The 19,449-nt window shown below is 45.0% G+C and overlaps 1 protein-coding gene across 10 annotated transcripts in view; it reads right to left on the bottom strand.

The window, feature by feature from the left end:
- Window positions 1–19,449, bottom strand: part of LOC119170446 (uncharacterized) — a 270,210-nt gene that overhangs the window by 168,131 nt on the left and 82,630 nt on the right. The gene's annotated exons all lie outside the window — the stretch shown is intronic.

Below are 19,449 nucleotides of genomic sequence, written 5' to 3'. Positions count from 1 at the left end.
ACTGTGAAAAAAATTTGCTTTCTCAACGCAATTTATGATCTTGTATCACCAAGTTTTTTTTTTTTTTTTTTCATAGGCCAGTATGCAAGACTGGGAGAACATTGTTTCCGTGTGCAATTTATGATTTCTTGTCACCAAGTTGTTTTTTCTTTTTAGGCCGTTATGCAAGACTGGCTTCCTTGTACAATTTGATTTTTTGCCACCAAGTGCTTTAATGTTAGACCAACTTACGTAACAAGAAAAATGGCATTTCCTTGTGCAATCTATAATCTTTTGTCACCAAATTCTTTTTTTTATAGGTCAGTGTGTCAAACTGGCTTTCTTGTGCAGTTAGATTTTTTTTTCACCAAATGCTTCAGTCTTTCAACACTATGAAAAAAAAATGGTGTTACCTTGTGCATTTCATGATCTTTTGTCATGAAGTTTTTCTGTTCTTATTTTTTTAGGCCAGTATGTCAAACTGGCTTAACAATAAAACCTAATGCTTTGGTGTTAGGCCACCTTATATAACACTAAAAAAAATGTTCCCTTGGCATTTTATGATCTCACGTCGCCAAGTGTACTTTTTGTTGTTGTCGTAGGCCAGTAAGTAAGACTGGGCAAATATTGTTTTCTTGTGCAATTTGATTTATTTGTGACCAAATCTTTTAGCCTTAGGCCAGTATACGTAGGACTGTGACAAATACTGCTTCTTCTCTAGTTTATACTCTGTTCTTTTGTCACCAAACGTTCGATTTGTAGGCCAACATATGTAAGGCTGTAAAGTAGGTTACTGTTATTTTTTTTCTAGTGGTCCGATTACTACAGGGGAACTGTAGGGTGCACCCCAGGCCGAAGAACGCACTTCTTTTTTGGTTTACTGCGATTTCACGAGATATCTGGAATAAACTTGTTTCGCTGTGGGACGCTATAGGAACCCCTGGTTTTGCCAAATCTTGTCCTTGTCTGGTTGATTGAGGCGCTGTCGCGAGCGGGTTCAAGAGCTTACCAGTCGAGGACGCCTTTTTGTGGCTTTACCGGTCGTTATGAGCACCCAGGCAACCAGAATCCGAGAAACGAGACTAGCAACCGCATCTGCGCAGGTGATGCGCGAGCTGCGACCGACAACACGAGAGACCCATGTTTACGTGGCGGTGCCTGGTGGTGAGCAGCTGCACTCGCTTCAACGGCCGCCGCCTATTGTTCGCCTCCCCTTCCGGCAGGCACTGCAAGTTATAGAAAAGGCACTGCCACTACAGTAAAAGCTCGTTACTTCGGATTTTACAGGACCGGAAAAACTGTCTGAATTAACCGAATGCCGAATTAACGAATGAACAGGGAAAACAACATTTAAAATCAAGCTGCAGAAGCATACCTTTATGACTGAGGCTATACGCACAACATCGTGTGGACCATCCGGAAGTGGCTATACGCACCGACTGAGGCTATACGCACGACGTCGTGTGGCTCATCCGGAAGTGGCTATACGCACGACGCGACTGTTGTGCCGCCCCGTGGCGAGTTTGTGAAGCTTTTTTTTTTTTTTCTTCCCCGACGGCGCGAAACTGGCGAACAGCCGGCGAACCAAACGCCGCTCGCCAGCGTGTTTTGCGGCGCTTCTTCCCTAGCCGGCCGCGTGGACGCTCCCGTTTTGCTCGGCGCACTAGCAGAGAGAAATTGAAGAGATCTTGGTGCGCCTGTGAGCGCCTTGCGTTCTATGTCATGGCGATTGAAGTAGGCGCTACGCTTAATACGTTCGAAGAATTTCGCAAAGCGCTAAGCGATTTTCAAATCAACAACAACATTCTCTTCGTCACCAAGGCGACCAAGAAAGTTGAAGTCGTGAACGCGCATCTCAGTGTTGGCTTAGAGAGGCTCGACTCTAAACTTAAGTACGCTAACGCGACTTACATCTGCAAGCATGGTGGCGTCAAGAGATGTTCCGGCACCGGCATCCGACCTCGTCAAAGGTAAGCAAATAATGACAGCATCTATTTGTGCAGTTTTATTGATCGGTGCCTAAATGCATATTGTGTGCAGGACAATGAAACAGGAATGCCAAGCCACTATTGTAGTCGCAGCACGACGCGCAAGCCAAACGCTTGAAATCATGAAGGCTGACCTTAATCATAACCATGAAGTCAGCAGCCAGATCTTCAGCTTCTACCCAGAGACTCGGCGACTCACCAGCGAAGAGCAGGAATATGTGCTACCGCTAATGGAGATGAACGTGCCCCCAAGCGTGGTTGCGAGCAAACTTCACGAGACGACCGGTAAATAGACCTTAAATATGTGTCTTATACATTCTAATTTATCACATTAGGACTCCTCAATCAGCTTTTTTTAATTCCAAGTTTCCTTATGGTGTAACAAATGTTAACTACATAATTTTCTTGAAATATGCTCTCTTCCGCAGGCAAAACCGTCCTATCGAAAAACTTGTGCAATTTGAAGCGGAGTCTGGAAGGGTCTGATGAAGCTGAGCTGCTAATGCGGGAGATAGCTAACTGCCAAAACAATCACAAGGCGAAGGTGATTGCCATCACCGATGAGGCCAAACAGCTCCAGATCTTACTCGTGCAAACAGCGCAGATGCAGCGTGCGTTTGAATCCTTTCCTGAAGTGCTTCTGCTCGATGCGACGTATCGGACAAATAAGCTGAAGATGCCCTTTTTTGTTTTTCTTGTCCAAGATGGGTGTGGCGCTAGCCAAGTGGTTGGCTATGCCTTCGTGGCCTCAGAGCAGTACCACGTTTTGTCCAAACTTTTGGAAACATTTGTTAAAGAGAACCCCAGTAGCCAAGAGACTCAGGTAGTAGTTGTGGACAAGGATTTCACAGCGATAAATGCCATCCGCAACACATTCACAAGTGCCCCTTCTGTACAGCTTTGCCAGTTCCATGTGGTCAAGGCATTTGGCGTGGCAGCTGGCCGTTTGGGAAGGTCACTCGAAGAGAAACAAAAGATGATTTGCACTTTCAAAGAAATGCTGCATGCTCCCACCATGGAAAAATTAGAGGAAGTGAAAGCAGACTTTCACCGTTACGCCAGCAAAGAGGCAGTTGCATACTTCGATGAAAACTGGGGCAGCATAACGGAGATGTGGGTCCGCCATATTTGTGACAGGGAATTCACGTTTGGTGACAACACAACAAATCGTGTGGAGTCGCACAACAATCTAATCAAGAAACTGCTCAAGTCCTCCAGCAAGCTTCATGACGCACTGGCCAATCTTTTGAAGTTAGCTGGCATGAGCAGACAAAACACATGCCATGCTGCAACACTACTCAAGACCTGCAACTTCTACTCGTACAACATCTCACACGACATCGAGAGGCAGTGCGAAAAAGTTTTGACTCCATATGCATGCCGTTTAGTGAGCAAGCAGCTAATGAAGATGGAGGAAAGCAATCGTGCAATCAGAAAAGCAGCCGAAGATAAATATGAAGTCGCATCTGGAGTAGGCGATGCTTGCCATCAGGTTTGCCTGGACAGCCAGTCTTCCAGCTGTACAACATTTTCAAAGATGGGGCTGCTGTGCAGGCATTTCTTGGCAGTGTGTGTGAAGTTGTCAACAAAACCTGATCTAGACAAAGCAGTCCACAAGCGTTGGTTTAAGAACTACCAAATGAGCTTTGTTGGGCCATGTGAAGATGTGAATTCGGAAGAAAGCCACTGTCCAGAGAATGTCGAAATTGTTTCTATGCCTGGGCCCTCTTTCAAAAAGATGAACCGGAATCAGCGGTACAACTTTGCAATGCAGATCCTTAAAGCTCTGGCCGACACACTCGCAGACTGCCGCCCAGAGTTCTTTCAGGCACGCCTCAGGCATCTTGAAGACATAAACGCAGTTTGGCTGAAAGGGGACAATGCGGGAGAAGCAGGCTGCTCCGAAGAACGCACCACTGAAGCCAACTGCGGTGACCATGATCAGTGCAGCAGCGAACAACATGACAACGTCCCAGAGAACGGTTCGCAGATTAATCATACACAGAATAAGAGGAAGCAGGATGTAGAAGAGTATGACGTCCCTATCAAGCTTCTGATGGTTAAAACCAGAGGACGGCCAACCAAAAGGCTTCGGCAGCGAAAGCTGAAGAAACTCAGAAAAGGTGGCCAGCCCATGCCTTTCTTGGAGCTCTCTTCAAAAGAACAAGAAAAATGTAAGCAAAATTATTGATTGCTAAACAGTAGAACTTGACTTTCAGAGGCAGCTAGCAAGTAAATGAAAAACATTCATCATAGTACTCATAATACTCGAGCGGGTTTATGACAGAATTAGATTGCTGTAGGTTTTGTGTACTACACTCCAATTTCACATATGCTTCAAAAATTTCATGTGCTGAATATAATGCAACTCTATTGTAAGCTTTATAACATTTACTTGTGCAGTGCAGATCTTAAGCCCCAAGACAGTTTCAGTACTTTCCCAATGGGCTATCCTAGTTAGAGTTTTCTACTTTATAGCATAAACATGCATGGTCACGTATGTAAACAGCTATGGACGTTTGGTAAATCTCTCTTCGGCAATGAATTTTTTGTCGTACTGATTCAGAACAAAACAATTGTGTCAAATAGGCAGTATAACTCCACCTCTACGTATCAACTGTTGAAAGGCTACTCATAGCTGATGGTGGCAGTTATAATTGTTTCTTTTTCTGCCAACTACAGTGATTCTGACTTCCATTGCTGGTGAGGACGTGGCAGGTCGTGCCCTTGATGGAAACTTCCAGGTGCAGGAAAGTCATGTAGAGGTTCGACCTGAATGTTTGCCAAGCTGCGTACTTGACTGCAAAGCACCATTACCAAAGCTGAAGAAGTACTTCACACCAGATGCCTGGCTTGCACTAACATCAGTGAGTAAGATTTTTTTCGTTTGAAACTGTTGCTTTAAATGACCATTTTGTGCACCACCTTTCTTGACAATTACAGTTGCAACTAAGAAGCAAGGGAGCCTGTGGTATTGCGGGCATTGCATGGACAAGTACGATGGTGCATTGAACATGATCTGCTGTGACCAATGCCTAGAGTGGTACCACTGGTAAGCATGTGATTTTACAAATGTGTTGAGTCATGCTTACAGCAAATTTTTTCTTGGCAGGTCTTGCGCAGGAGTACAAGAAGAAGATCTCGGCCGGCACTGGTTTTGCCCCAAGTGTTCAGGCACCGCGTGATGGAAAAGACAATGCAAATGTGGAAGTTCAAGTAAAATCAGCTTCAACTTACTCATGAGTCCCAATAAAATCTGAATGCATACGTAAGCTTGTATGCCCCAACGTCTTTCTTTTTGTCAAGCTGGTGGCCGCCGTTGAAAATAGGGAGTCTTAATAAGTACTGATGGTAATAGTTGCATTCATTAAGAACGCTTTCAGTGTCAGTCGAGCCCACTGTAGAGATTTGTGCAACGTTGATGCTGGGCAAACGTAGCTCCAAACAGCAGGTATTAATTTGGCACTTGTAGGACAGTGTGTTGGCATAAGCGCGTTCAGGGTCCCACATGAAGGGAGCCAGTTCTCATTGGAGAAACCCCCTCCACTAATCCCTACTTCGAGAATTACCCCAGCACTAATTTTCTCCCCTAGCAAGAAAAAATCGTTCGTAAGGTGCCTCATTGACTCTTGCAGAGCCATGTGTCAGGAAATTTGCGTTCCGCGCGTTCGTCTGGAGGCGAACATCAATCTCGGCCTCCTGCGCATGCCTCAGTCGATCGTTCAAGAAAGGTACAGACCTGAGTACAAGAGAAACTGTATTTTGGATAAAATTGATGTCACTCCACTTCGATGTCGAAAAGAAAGACGAAACGTGCGTTGTTCCCCCGTAAAACACTCGCTAAAATGCAACAAGGTGTGCGTGACACCTTGATCTGGTACTGAAACCACCGCTGCAACCGTCGCTGCGAAGGACTTGGGAGCACTGCCACGCACTGCCCGAACTTCATATGGAGGAGGTCGCACTCGTGACGGCCATAATCACGTATCAAAGTGCTCGAAAGCACTGCCCGAACGTTGGCCCGAACTTCGTGGACGATGCCGAACTCGCGTCCCTGTTCTGACAGCCACAATCACGCATGCAAAAAAAAAAAAAAAAAAAATGGGCGACAAACATTCAGCGCCGAAAAAAAAAACAGGGCAAAAAAAAAATTCATTTTGTTTTGCAAACTCGCCACGGGGCGGCACAACAGTCGCGTCGTGCGTATAGCCACTTCCGGATGAGCCACACGACGTCGTGCGTATAGCCTCAGTCTACCCTTTATTTGTTGAAGTATTTTGTAATTGTCGTTTGCGTTTTCGTGCAGATTCCGGCTGACATCACAATTTTTCTTAACTGTTTCAAATGGCCCACAGCACGCAAGCTGTCGGGAGTGTTCAGGCAAGCGTCCTCTATATTAACAGCGCCTCCGAGACTTTTCGTGAGGTGCGATGAGGTCGCGGCTGTATCTCCTCGCATGATTCTTCGTCGGAATCGTGGTCTTCATGGGTGCCCGTGACATCATTAATAATCTCTTGATCGGTCAGGAGACCACTTGTGGCGACACCATGATCAATCGCGATGTAGTCCTGAAAGGTCACATCTGTGGGAAGGACAGCATTGAAAGTCGGGCAGTCATCGTCGGTGGACTCGGCTGACACCTCCTCGATGCCATCGTCAGCTACTGCTGCATGCTATGGCCTCACAAAACCGCGGTGCCGAAAACAGTTGGCGATGACTTGCGGCGGAGTGTTTTACCACACGTGGGCGATGATGTGCACTGCGCCGAGTAAGTCCACTTGATACAACTTTGCAGCTTCTGAGCATAGGATCATTCGCTTTAGCAGGTGCTTGCGGTACTTCGACTTCACATAGTGAATGATACCCTGGTCCATCGGCTGAAGAGCAGACGTAGTGTTGGGCAGCAAAAAAGCTACTTTGATGCTCTTCAGTTCGACTGTACAGTTATGGGAACTGCAGTTGTCAACAACCATAATTATCTTGCAGTCCTTCGACGTGAAGTGCCGGTCCAACTGCTGCAGCCAGCTGCGAAAAATGTCCGATGTCAACCATGCCTTCCTGTTCGCTGTGTACTCGACAGGAAGGCTTTTGACGTTCTTAAAACAACGTGGCTTAAGCGCCTTCCCGACGACAAGTAGTGGCAAGCGCTCTGTGCTAGTCATATTGGCGGCAAGAAGCACAGTCATCCTTTGCTTGCATTTCTTGCCACCAATGCACTCGTCCCCTTTGAAAGTCACCGTCTTGTCGGGCAGAGCTCTGAAAAATAGGGCAGTTTCATCTGCATTGAACACGTCACATGGTTCATATGCGGCGATGTGCTCCAGCAGCTTCACATTTCTCCACTCGGTGGTCACGCTTTCGTCAACACTAGCCTTTTCGCCGCACACACTCCTGAAGACAAGTTCGTGTCTCTCTCGAAGTCTCTCTCGAAACGATTCAATGTTCATCATTGCAGCGTACTTCTCACCTTGCGCCATGATGAGAGGTCCGCTCAAAGGCAAATGCGCGTTGGGACAGTCAGTAATCCACCGGAGCAAAGCTTCTTCGAGCTGGGGATGAGCTGCGGTTCGCAACCGCTTTCTAGAGACATGAAACTTCTCGCTTTCAAAGGCTTGTCGAATCTGTTGTTCATTTTTCACGTACGTTCCCAACGTGCTCCGCTTCACGTTGTACTTGGTCATAACCTGCTGTCGCGATTCACCGTTCTTCAGTGCTTCCAAAATTTCCACTTTAGTCGCCAAGTTCTTCGCGTTGTAGTTCTGCCGCTTTTTCCGCGTTGCCATCACTGTAGCGCACGATGGTGGTGGCATGCAAATACGGTCACAATGAAAGAAAAAGAGAACTACGCAAAAAGAGATGGTTCGGACACGACAACACCAGGGAAAATGGCGTCGGAGGCGCGGAGTGGAGAAGAAAGAAGACGCCGACGTTCGGTGACGCTGCGATCGCCCCCACTAGTTGATGATGATGGCGATGCCACTCAGGTTTCGGTTTCACTTCAGTGGTGCCAACGCTGCTTTATCACACTTTTGTGTAGCAGCAGCCGTCAGCATTTGTCCGAATTAAGCGGTGCGGAGCCGCATTCCGACAAAATAACGAAGGTTTGGTCCCATAGATTAACATGCACTTTGGCCGGGACATATAGAGCCATCCGAATTATCCGAATTTCCGAATTAATGGGGGTCGAATTAACGAGCTTTTACTGTACTTTCCTTTTATAAGCGGCACTTAATTGCACCACCTGTTCTGCACCATTCGGCGACGCCGCACGCAGACCACTCGAAGCATGACTGGAAGTGAGAAACTTCTCACCTCTACACTTGCCACAAAGATCAACATGATGGCCTCACGTGTGTACTAGAAGGGATAGCGGAGTGGTTTTGCATTTGTGAATTTATTTCAAATTCGATATCTGCAACACGCCTACTAAGCTTTTTTCGTGATGTTTGATTAAACATTCTCGCTGTAAGGGAGAAAACTTTGACTAAGGAACCCCCCTACCCACTTCGCAAGCGGAAACGCAGGGGAGGAATGTGGGAGGGAGAGACACTCGGGGAGGTGACCTCTGCTTCGCAAACACCAGACGCGCCGTCAGCTCGGCCAGGCCCCGGAAACTATAGTTCAAGTGATCACCTGTAGGGGGCGAAAAAATCAACCGCAGCGCGTTTCCGCTTCAAGCACCCAAAGTGGATCTATTAACCTCTCTCGGCACTCACGCTATTGCACTTTCTTATAGGGGCGCCCTCGTCGGGGCCAAGTTTCAATTTTTCAAATGATCAAATACTACATCTTTGCATACCGCTACACATAAAAATCAACTTGTTCTTCTAGCGAATAGTTTTTTCTTAAACAAGTGCTGCGTCATCAATTTTTTATAATAGTTTTTGCTCCAGCTGGCTCTAAGTGAGCAGCAGCCTATTGCCATCATTATCCTCATTTCAAAGTTCGCGGGGGCCAACGGTTGCGACGGCAAGTAATGGCTCGCGGTACGTTCGGATGTGTCTCGGACTGTTTTGTTTCGCTGTAAATGTTTCGAGCCTCTGCCGACCAACACGCTGTTTCTCGTTCTGTTTGACTCGTTCAAATGACTCGTTTTTTTGACTCGTTCAAATCATCATCATCATCAGCCTGACTACGTCCACTGCAGGACAAAGGCCTCTCCCATTTTCCGCCAGTTAATCCGTTCCTGTGCTTGCTGCTGCCAATTTATACCCGCAAACTTCTTAATCTCATCTGCCCACCTAACCTTCTGTCTCCCCCTAACCCGCTTCCCTTCTCTGGGAATCCAGTCAGTTACCCTTAATGACCAGCGGTTATCCTGTCTACGCGCTACATGCCCTGCCCATGTCCATTTCCTCTTCTTGATTTCAGCTATGATATCCTTAACCCCCGTTTGTTCCCTAACCCACTCTGCTCTCTTCTTGTCTCTTAAGGTTATACCTATCATTTTTCTTTCCATTGCTCGCTGCGTCGTCCTCAATTTAAGCTGAACCCTCTTTGTAAGTCTCCAGGTTTCTGCTCCGTAGCTGAGTACCGGCAAGATACAGCTGTTATATACCTTCCTCTTGAGGGATAGTGGCAATCTACCTGTCATCATTTGAAAGTTCTTGCCGAATGTGCTCTACCCCATTCTTATTCTTCTAGTTACTTCAATCTCGTGGTTCGGCTCTGCGGTTATTACCTGCCCTAAGTAGACATAGTCTTTTACAACTTCAAGTGCACTATTACCTATCTCGAAGCGCTGCTCCTTGCCGAGGTTGTTGTACATTACTTTCGTTTTCTGCAGATTAATTTTAAGACCCACCTTTCTGCTCTCCTTGTCCAACTCCGTAATCATGAGTTGCAATTCGTCCCACGAGTTACTCAGCAATGCAATGTCATCAGCGAAGCGCAGGTTACTAAGGTATTCTCCATTGACTCTTATCCCTAACTGTTCCCATTCTAGGCTTCTGAAAACATCCTGTAAGCACGCGGTAAATAGCATTGGGGAAATTGTGTCCCCCTGCATTACACCCTTCTTGATTGGTATTCTGTTGCTTTCTTTATGATGCACTATGGTAGCAGTTGATCCCCTGTAGATTTCTTCCAGAATGTTTATATATACTTCATCTACGCCCTGATTCCGCAGTGTTTGCATGACGGCTGATATTTCTACTGAATCAAACGCCTTCTCGTAATCTATGAAGGCTATGTATAGGGGTTGGTTATACTCTGAGCATTTCTCTATTACCTGGTTGATAGTATGAATGTGGTCAATTGTTGAGTAGCCTGTTCGAAATCCTGCTTGTTCCTTTGGTTGATTGAATTCTAATGTTTTCTTTACTCTGTTAGCAATTACCTTTGTAAATAGCTTGTATACTACAGAGAGCAAGCTGATCGGCCTGTAATTCTTCAAGTCCTTGTCATCTCCTTTCTTATGTATTAAGATGATGTTAGCATTCTTCCAAGACTCTGGTACTCTTCCCGTCAGGAGACACTTCGTAAACAGGGTGGCTAGTTTTTCTAACACAATCTGTCCTCCATCTTTCAGCAGATCTGATGTTACCTGATCCTCACCAGCAGCTTTGCCCCTTTGCATGCTCTCCAAAGCTTTTCTGACTTCTTCTATCATTACTGGTGGGGTGTAATCTGGATTACTGCTAGTTCTTATAGTATTAAGGTTGTGGTTGTCTCGGCTACTGTACAGATCTCTGTAAAACTCCTCCGCTATTTTAACTATCCTATCCATATTGGTAGTTATTTTGCCTTCTTTGTCCCTTAGTGCATACATCCGACTTTTGCCTATCCCAAGTTTCTTCTTCAATGCTTTGACACTTCCTCCGTTTTTCAGAGCGTGTTCGATTCTCTCCATGTTATACCTTCTTACATCGCATACCTTACGTCTATTAATCAACTTCGAAAGCTCTGCCAGTTCTATTTTGTCTGTTGTACTTGACACTTTCATGATTTGACGCTTCTTAATTAGGTTCTTCGTTTCCTGGGAAAGCTTGCCAGTGTCCTGTCTAACTACCCTGCCTCCAACTTCCACTGCACACTCCGTAATGATACTCGTCAGATTATCATTCATTGTATCTACGCTAAGGTTGGTTTCCTCACTAAGAGTCGAGTACCTGTTCTGCAGCGACACTCTGAATTCCTGTACTTTCCCTCTCAGTGCTAGCTGATTGATTTGCTTCTTGCGTATCAGTTTCTGTCGTTCCTTCTTCAAGTCTAGGCGAATTCGAGACCGTACCATTCTATGGTCACTGCATCGTACCTTGCCAATCACTTCCACATCCTGCACGATTCCAGGGTGTACACTCATTATAAAGTATATTTCGTTCTTATTTTCGCCATTAGGGCTCGTCCATGTCCACTTGCGGTTTTCTCGTTTTCGGTAGAAGGTATTCAAAATCCGTAAATTATTGCGTTCTGCGAACTCTACTAGTAGCTCTCCTCTGGCGTTTCTAGTACCGATGCCATAATCTCCTACTGCCTGGTCTCCAGCCTGCTTCTTCCCTACCTTTGCATTAAAGTCGCCCATCACTATAGTATACTGTGTTTTTACCTTACTCATTGCCGATTCCACGTCTTCATAGAAACTTTCAACTGAAGCGTCATCATGGCTGGATGTAGGCGCGTAAGCCTGTACTACCTTCATCTTGTATCTTTTATTCAGTTTAATTACGATACCTACCACCCTTTCATTAATGCTATAGTATTCCTCTATGTTGCCAGCTATGTTTCTGTGAATTAGGAACCCCACTTCCAGTTCTCTTCTGTCTGCCAAGCCCCTGTAGCAAAGGACGTGCCCATTCTGTAGCACCGTATAGGCCTCATCTGTTCTCCTAACCTTACTGAGCCCTATTATATCCCATTTAACACCCTCTAGCTCCTCGAATAGTACAGCTAGACTTCCCTCACTAGATAAGGTTCTAGCATTAAACGTTGCCAAGTTCAGGTTCCAATGGCGGCCTGTTAGGATCCAGAGATTCTTAGCACCCTCTGCTGCGTTGCAGATCTAACCGCCGCCGTGGTCAGTTGCTTCGCAGCTGCTGGGGACTGAGGGCCGTGAGTTATTTGACGTAAGCATGTGGGAGGTAGTGGCCAGATACTGCACCAGGGTGGCCAATCCTTCTCTCGTGAGGGAGTGCGTTCTCGGCGGTGTTTTGCTGGTGAGGCCGCACCCCAGGCCTCTTAATGCCGTTCCATCAACACGCGGATTTTTTTGTTTTTTTAATCTGGTTGGGAACTGCGCGGTACCGGGATTTGAACCACGGACCTCTTGCATGCGAGGCGGATGCTCTAACCACTACGCCATCGCCGCGCTATATATATATATATATATATATATATATATATATATATATATATATATATATGTATATATATATACACATAAAAAAAAATTCGTTCAAATGCTTTCGTTCAAATTTTGACTTGTTCAAATGCTTTCGCGAAGGGAATTCAAGTGACTTCCGGGGAACGAAGCGACCGTTGAAGCTTTCATCGGATGAACACCCGTTGCAAGCTCGGGCCAGTGAGAAGAAACCAATTCAGTTTTTTAAGAACGGTTGCTGGCGGGGCTAGTTGGTTTATTTCAACATATGTAGTTTTTTTGTCAATGCGTAAGCGTCACACGGTGGCAGCAAACTGCAATATTAAATTTTAAAATTGTTTGACGTCTCAATCTGCAAACGGAAAAACAGTGCGTTACTTGCGGCTTGGCTTCGCGTGGGAACGAGTCGCTGACTCAATAGTTAATTTTGAAATTCTACCGCCAGGTAACACTAACCAGGCCGTTGTGATGAAAGAAGGCATATAAATCACTGTCGCCTCGCATATGTCTTCGTAGCTAGCCCATATATTAGTGCTAAAAACCTACGAGTTGATAGTTTACCGCAATCGCGTTTGAGAAACATCACATAATTATGGGTGTGGTTATGCTATAGTGTGACAAAGAAAGCGTCACAGAAATCACATATACTTCTTTCTCTGCCACAACCTCCTGGCCCACCTGATATGGAAGCAGCTGTGCACAATGGGCAAGGAACCTGCTACATGACATGCCTTGTGAAGAAGCAGCCCTGAGTGATACACGTGTTATGAGGTACCACTACATATATGTAAAAAATACTGCTGTTTACTAGTTAACTGATTTTATTTGTTTACTTTGGAAAATTTCATGCATTGATATCTGGTGATGTTACTTGCTTTTCCAGACTGCCATGCAACTACAGGATGACTACCCCCGAATGTGCACTCTGCAAGCAGGTTGAAACATCTGAACGTCCACTCCAACAGGTCATCTCGAACCTCACACATGCAATGCTGTACTTGTGAATGTTTTGCCACGCATATTGTGGAGGGATGCTTTAGATTGGCCACAAGCACGGAATCTACACTTCAATAACCTTGAAACGGTAACACTATTAGTTAGATTGTGGGGCGCTGCTAAGCTTAACAACACAGGTTTGATCCCAGCCGCAGTGGCCATGTTTCGATGGGGGCGAAATGCTAAGACGCTTGCGTGCTTAAGGGTTTGTTCAATTCACCTGCACAACATGATCCGCTTTACAAAGGGCTGCACCTCGCCATTCGTTTCAGTGGTGCAGCAATAGTATCCTCTAAACCATGCCATTCATTTCAAAAAGCGCAGGAGAGGTACAGCACTAAACATGGTGTATGATTTTCGAGTACCTGCTACTCTGACGGCGCTGGTTTGGTGCAGCTGCACGCACAGCTTAACAAACAACATAGCATAAGACGTAGGTGCCGTACCTGCCTGTACAGACGCGGCGTCTTTTGCCAAGATTGCACCTCTTTAAATTAAGCGAACAAGAATAAAGATTCCACCTTGTCATTCACTTGTGATGACACACTGCTGAACTCGGGCTGCACAAGTTCTGAACTCCTTGCGCACAGCTGTCAACCAGTTCCCATCGGTGCAGGTGAACTAAACTTACCCTTAAAAGATGGAAGCTTGAAAATATGAAAAATCTGTCAATATGAGGTGTCAGAGCAAATGTTTCGAAGGCAGTATTTTCTCCTTCGAGGCTACAATGTCATTTGTTTTAACCACTGGAAGCCAGAATCAATCTAAATTTGCCCACTACTGTATGAATCACAATCTCTTCATAGCTGGCATGTGAATCGTCAGAAATTATTAATTGCATTACAATATGAACACCCCATCAATGCGGGGATTACCAACATTTAGTTGTGCCTTGTGAGACAATTTACAATCTATACTCAGAATTGTTTTGTCTTAATTAACAGTGTTTAGCTCATACAAGTTTATAAAAAATGTACACCAAAGATCATAAGGCTGCACTCAATTGCTTCAGCTTTGCACACATGCTCAATAGGCTCCTAAAATAATAAATCATAAAGGTGATGAGCACCTGCAGCACCGCTTCATCAAAGTTGGAATTCTGTCGTGAAGAGCAAGATTGTGTTCATTGGGTGTGGTACTGTTTTTTTTTTTTTCATATAGCAAAGAAAGGTCCCAGATTTCTTTGAGCACATCTGCTTTTGTTTAAATTCACTTGTTATAGCTATAGTGTCTACCACTACCAAGTGAAATCCTGTGCACTACAGTCATTTAAAAATTCTAGGAAATTGCACAGGTAGTTGAAACATACATGATCTTGACTTATCCACGGCCACACTGCAAAATAGTACGTATTTAAAGTCCTAACCTCTAAAAGTAGCAGGGAGAAAACAACTTCAGCTTTCAAGCACAAGTATACGGAAGTAACAGAAGTAACAGATGGTTTAGGCCTTCTTTCTATCCAAGAGAGCAAGTGGTGCCTCATAATGCTTGCAGACAGCCAGTGTTGATGGGTCTCCCTGAACTGCGAATGGTTTCAGCTCGAAGTACACAGACAGAGACATTTGAAGGAAGTGATACTTCAGTAGCTCTTGTGAAGCAGCTCAGAGATGAGAACAATTTCTTGAACGTTCAGCTGAAGACCATAGAAGGAGTCAAGGTTTGTGTCTGATTATGTCAGTAGACTTGCTGTTAACAGAAATCTCTTCAATAGAACTGCTGTCTAAATGGAACAAATGCCTCCGACAAGGTTGTTTTTGTGCTTTTTTTCTGCACCCCTTCTCATCCCTCAGTAAATGAAAGGCGTATTAAATGAAACATATTGTTCTGGCCCCTTCAGGCTCCTTTTTATGTGAGTATACTGAATTGCTACAGCAACAGTTAGGTGCGTCAAATTGAGTTTTCCTTCTTTACACCTATTCGCATGGATATCCTGCTATAGATGACTTGAAGCTTGCATTTCTTGCTTTTATAGTCCTTCTGGACCGCTGATGTTATTCAGTAGGTCAAACACCATTCTAGTTCCTTTGCTTCTCTCCCATCATATCGTGGAAGCTGGGGAAATCAGTCATAGAGATTCCAATGAATTTTTGGAGGAAGTCTTGAACATCGAAAAAAAAAAAAACACCTATGGAGAAATAGAAAAGTATTTTTAGAACAAGCTACTATTGTTTTCAGGGTATTGTACATGTGATGAGTCATGTAAGCCATTGTTAGGCGTAGATACAGATGGCATACTGACACCGGATTCATAGTCTTGTGCAAGTATTCTAACGAATATTACAGTATTCAAATTGCTTCAATTTGAATTTAAATTGCTTGAAACTTTGAAGTATTCGCTATAAATGAATAAATGTAAATTACCATGCATCAATGATAGGCTGAACGAACACAAGAATAACGTGGCCAAGGCACAGCCTGAGGGTTTTCTTGCAATTCACTGCAAAGAATGCGGGTGCCAACCCCTCTTTAATCGCACCAGCATAATCGGAAGAAGCAATAACCAAATGACAAGGCTCATTATAGAAGCGAAATTCATTGCTAAGTTTGGGGACGCCTGTATAAGCAAGCCATCGGTATCATTATCATTCAAAGTATTGCATTGTTTAGATATTGCATGAGTTGCAGTAGATGTCACAAAACGAGCGCTCAAAAAAGGGCGCGCCGCCAAATTCTCGCGACGAAGCGCCAAAAGGTCAACGATAAAAAAAGAAAAAAGAAAAGAAAACAATCATCCGAAGACTCCCCGGGCGCGCGTCCCTCTCCCCTCGGAAGCGAGGATTCGCCGACGGGCCTCCTCGCGTCGGCGACCGAGCAGGCCCTAGAAGATTCTCGATGGAAAGGGGCGTGGTGATGCCGGGTTGCGTCATCCATCGCGGATGGCCTTCGAACCGTCTCACCCTTTCCCCCAGCCTTCGCTGCGCATCGCGCCGACGAAATGATGAGAACTTTCTGGAATCTCGCGCAAAAGGTATTTAATCGAGCAGCCGAGATGGGAGATGAGGAGAAGACGGAAGTTAGCGCCAGAGCGCGTAGGGATTCCGCCGTGTAGTCGGCGAAGGTTTTGTCCGTAGTGACAAAGCAGGAGAAGAAGAGGATTTCCACCTGAGGGGTGAAGGCTCGAGCTACAGGCAAGCGCGTGTGTCTACCACTATCGAGCGAAGACGCGTGGCAACAGCTACGTGTGTGAAGCCTACGTGTTTCCGGCGAAGAAGTTTGAAGCTTGGAGAGTGGCCAATTGAAGACGCGAGGTTTCCTGGAAGAGAAACTTCGGGGGCAGCGGAACGACAACAACGCTGGACTTTGAGTGAGTGATTCTCGGAAGAGTATCATCCAGACTTTTGTTCCAAGAACTTTGGACTAAATAGGTTTTCTATCTCTTTAGTCTTTAAGTGTCTTGGTTGTTCAATGCATGCGACTGCACTGTAGTGCGTATTGTTGTCTGTGTCCGTTGTTTCGAGTGTGGCTGATTGTACTGTGTAGTACGTTGTTTGATTGGTGACATATTGTATGCAACTATTGTGGAGTGTGCATACTTGTGTATTGTTTTTGATCTGCCATTACTGAGAATATAATTTTGTTTTGTTTATCAACTCTCGGCTCTGACTTGTTCTTTGGGCCAATGCCGGCGTCCGCTGGCGCGCCAAAAAAAAACCACTTCTAAATTGTCCACGCTTTTGTGGTGCGGTTCTGGGGGCCGATACTTCGGCCCTTGGAATTAGCCCGGTGATTGCCTCTCTAATTAACGGGACCTGTGACAGTAGATCACAATTTTCTGGTTCTAGCACGTGGTTGTGACACGTCATGTTTGGGTACAAGTACGTATTGCTGTATCTTGGATTAAACTGCATTGTTGAAAGTTAGCACCCTGTATGTGTTCTATGTCTTCTTCTCTGTCCCGTCCTGGATGCGCTATACCTCGAAAAACATGATTAACAAACAAGCCCGCCGTGCAACCTTAGCCTGTTTTAACTTTTTTCTTTTGCTTAGTGTGCGCTATATTTTTTCCGCGACCGTGTCGGAAGTGTTCGTTGTGAAAGTAGAAGGCTTTGAAAAATGTTTGCTGTATGTCAACTCAATTTCAAAGGGTAGGATAGGAAAATCGTAAGTGCATGGAAATATGGTCGTTATAATGGATAGATCGTTATATCTAGGATCATTATAGGTGTTTTGGGCTGTATTAGCTTTTCTGTTCTCGGGATCCCTTTCAACCCATCGTTTTGCGACTAGACTGATTTTTCAAGGCTCCAAGGTTATCAGGTACGAATTTGTGATTGTGGCTCATTCCAGGCCAAAAGTACCAGCCATTTCAGAAAGAAAAAATTTTTGTAGCCTCATAAAGTTCATAGAATGTTGTTGGAGTGTTGTTTGTCTGAAAATTCATTCATAAAGTGTCATTTATCATTGCAATACTAAACTTCATTTACGTAATGAACAAAGGTGTTTGTGTGAAGTATTTGAAGCTCAACAATATTCCCGCAACTTTTCTGCCGTATAAGCTTCAGTGTTAAATGTTTCCATTTTTGCTATTAGAGTGTGGCTTTATATATGAAAATCTGAGTAATGAATATGTACTCTGTGGAAGGCATATTTTGCATCAGAATCATTTTTAGACGAGTGAAGTTTTTAAACTTGTGAAAAAAAATCTCAAGTTTTGCCCACATTAGGATGTAATTTACATCATGTTGTGCTCCTAACCTCAATCACAAGCAAATAAATACCGTATTTACTTGATTCTACCGCACCCTCGATTGTAACGTGCACCCGGTTTCCACGACGAAAAAAAAAAGAAGTAAGAGACAGATTGCAACGTGCACCCATTTTTCTCGTTGGCCCGCACGATCACACCACTCGGGAAAAGAACTCCTTTCAGGAGCGTCTTCCGTTTATATATGAGGTACGGGGGAAGCTTGTGCCTGTCTGACGTGCAACAGAGCATTGCCGTCACACTAGTTTTACCGTGGCCCGATGTCAGCACGCGAACTTGTTTCGCCCCCTTCTTCTCGACGGTTGTGGTGCCAGGCATGTCGAAGTAAAGAGGCGTCTGATCGGCATTCCCGATTTGCCTAAGCAGGTAGCCGTTGTGCCGCAAGTTTAGGACGAACCTCTGAAAACTGTTAAGCTTTTCTTCGTACTCCTCCGGCAAGTTTTGGCCCATGCCCGTACGCTTTCGGAGGGAAAAGCCTAAAGTTAATTAGCCTAAAGCCTAAAGTTAGTTAGCCAGCATCTGCTCGCTGTGAACTGGCTCCGCGTTAGCCCTTTTCTAAAGCTAACTGCATAGCCCGCAGTTGGAACAGTTCTGTCGTCAAGGGCCGCTGTGCCGCTCGCTGCTCAAGCACATACTCGGCGAGCAGCTCTTCAATTTGCGGAAACCGACCCTGCTGTGGTCCACTGAAGCCTTCGCGTGAATCTTTGCTGTCGACAATCTGCTTTTCTTTCCGCCAGTCCCGCACGCACGTTTCGGAAACTCCGAACGACCACGATGATCCCGATTTACGTCCGTTTCGGCACACGTATGACTTTTCTTTTAAAAGCGGCATCGTGGTGCACTCGTCGAGTTTTTCGAGTCCGCCCTTCCATGCCGTCGATGCTAATGAACTACAAGATTACGAACTCCTCTGCACAGGTACGAAGTGCCGCACATGGGAAACACATGGACAGAAATGGCTGACGCACGTAGGGGACGGCCATTTTGGAAATAGAATGACCGTATTATTTTATTTTTTTTTCGAACTCTATTCTAACGCTCATGCGATTTATGAACTCGCTTAACCGGAAAAAAGGTGCGCGTTAGATTCGAGTTATTACGGTAGTTCTTGTATCCAAAGTCTTATTTTTACGTTTTTTTTTGTTATAAGAAAGAAATATTCTTGAAAGTATAATGGTGACTGGGAAAACAATAAAATAATATAAAATCACAAATATCAAAGCAATATTTGCTATGTTTTTTTTTTTTTTTACTATCCAGAGAATAACTTGGCTGCAGAAACAAAGTCTTCAAAAAATAGTTTTTTTTGCAGTTTACAACAGTTTCAGTGCTGGGTACCCAAGCGGCTTGCATACCAAAAATGCTCGGGTGGCAGTACTGCGCATGCGCCAAGTCCCAAGTGCATGTGTTTCCGGTGACAGGAGCCAGGCAACTTGCGTGGCCATAAACATCACTGCCGTCAC

The sequence above is a fragment of the Rhipicephalus microplus genome, chromosome 3 (genome assembly GCF_043290135.1).
Source record: "Rhipicephalus microplus isolate Deutch F79 chromosome 3, USDA_Rmic, whole genome shotgun sequence".
In the NCBI taxonomy this organism is placed as follows: Eukaryota; Metazoa; Arthropoda; class Arachnida; order Ixodida; family Ixodidae; genus Rhipicephalus; species Rhipicephalus microplus.
The sequence above is the reverse complement of the archived record's forward strand: the minus strand, read 5'-3'. Positions and strand labels throughout refer to the sequence as shown.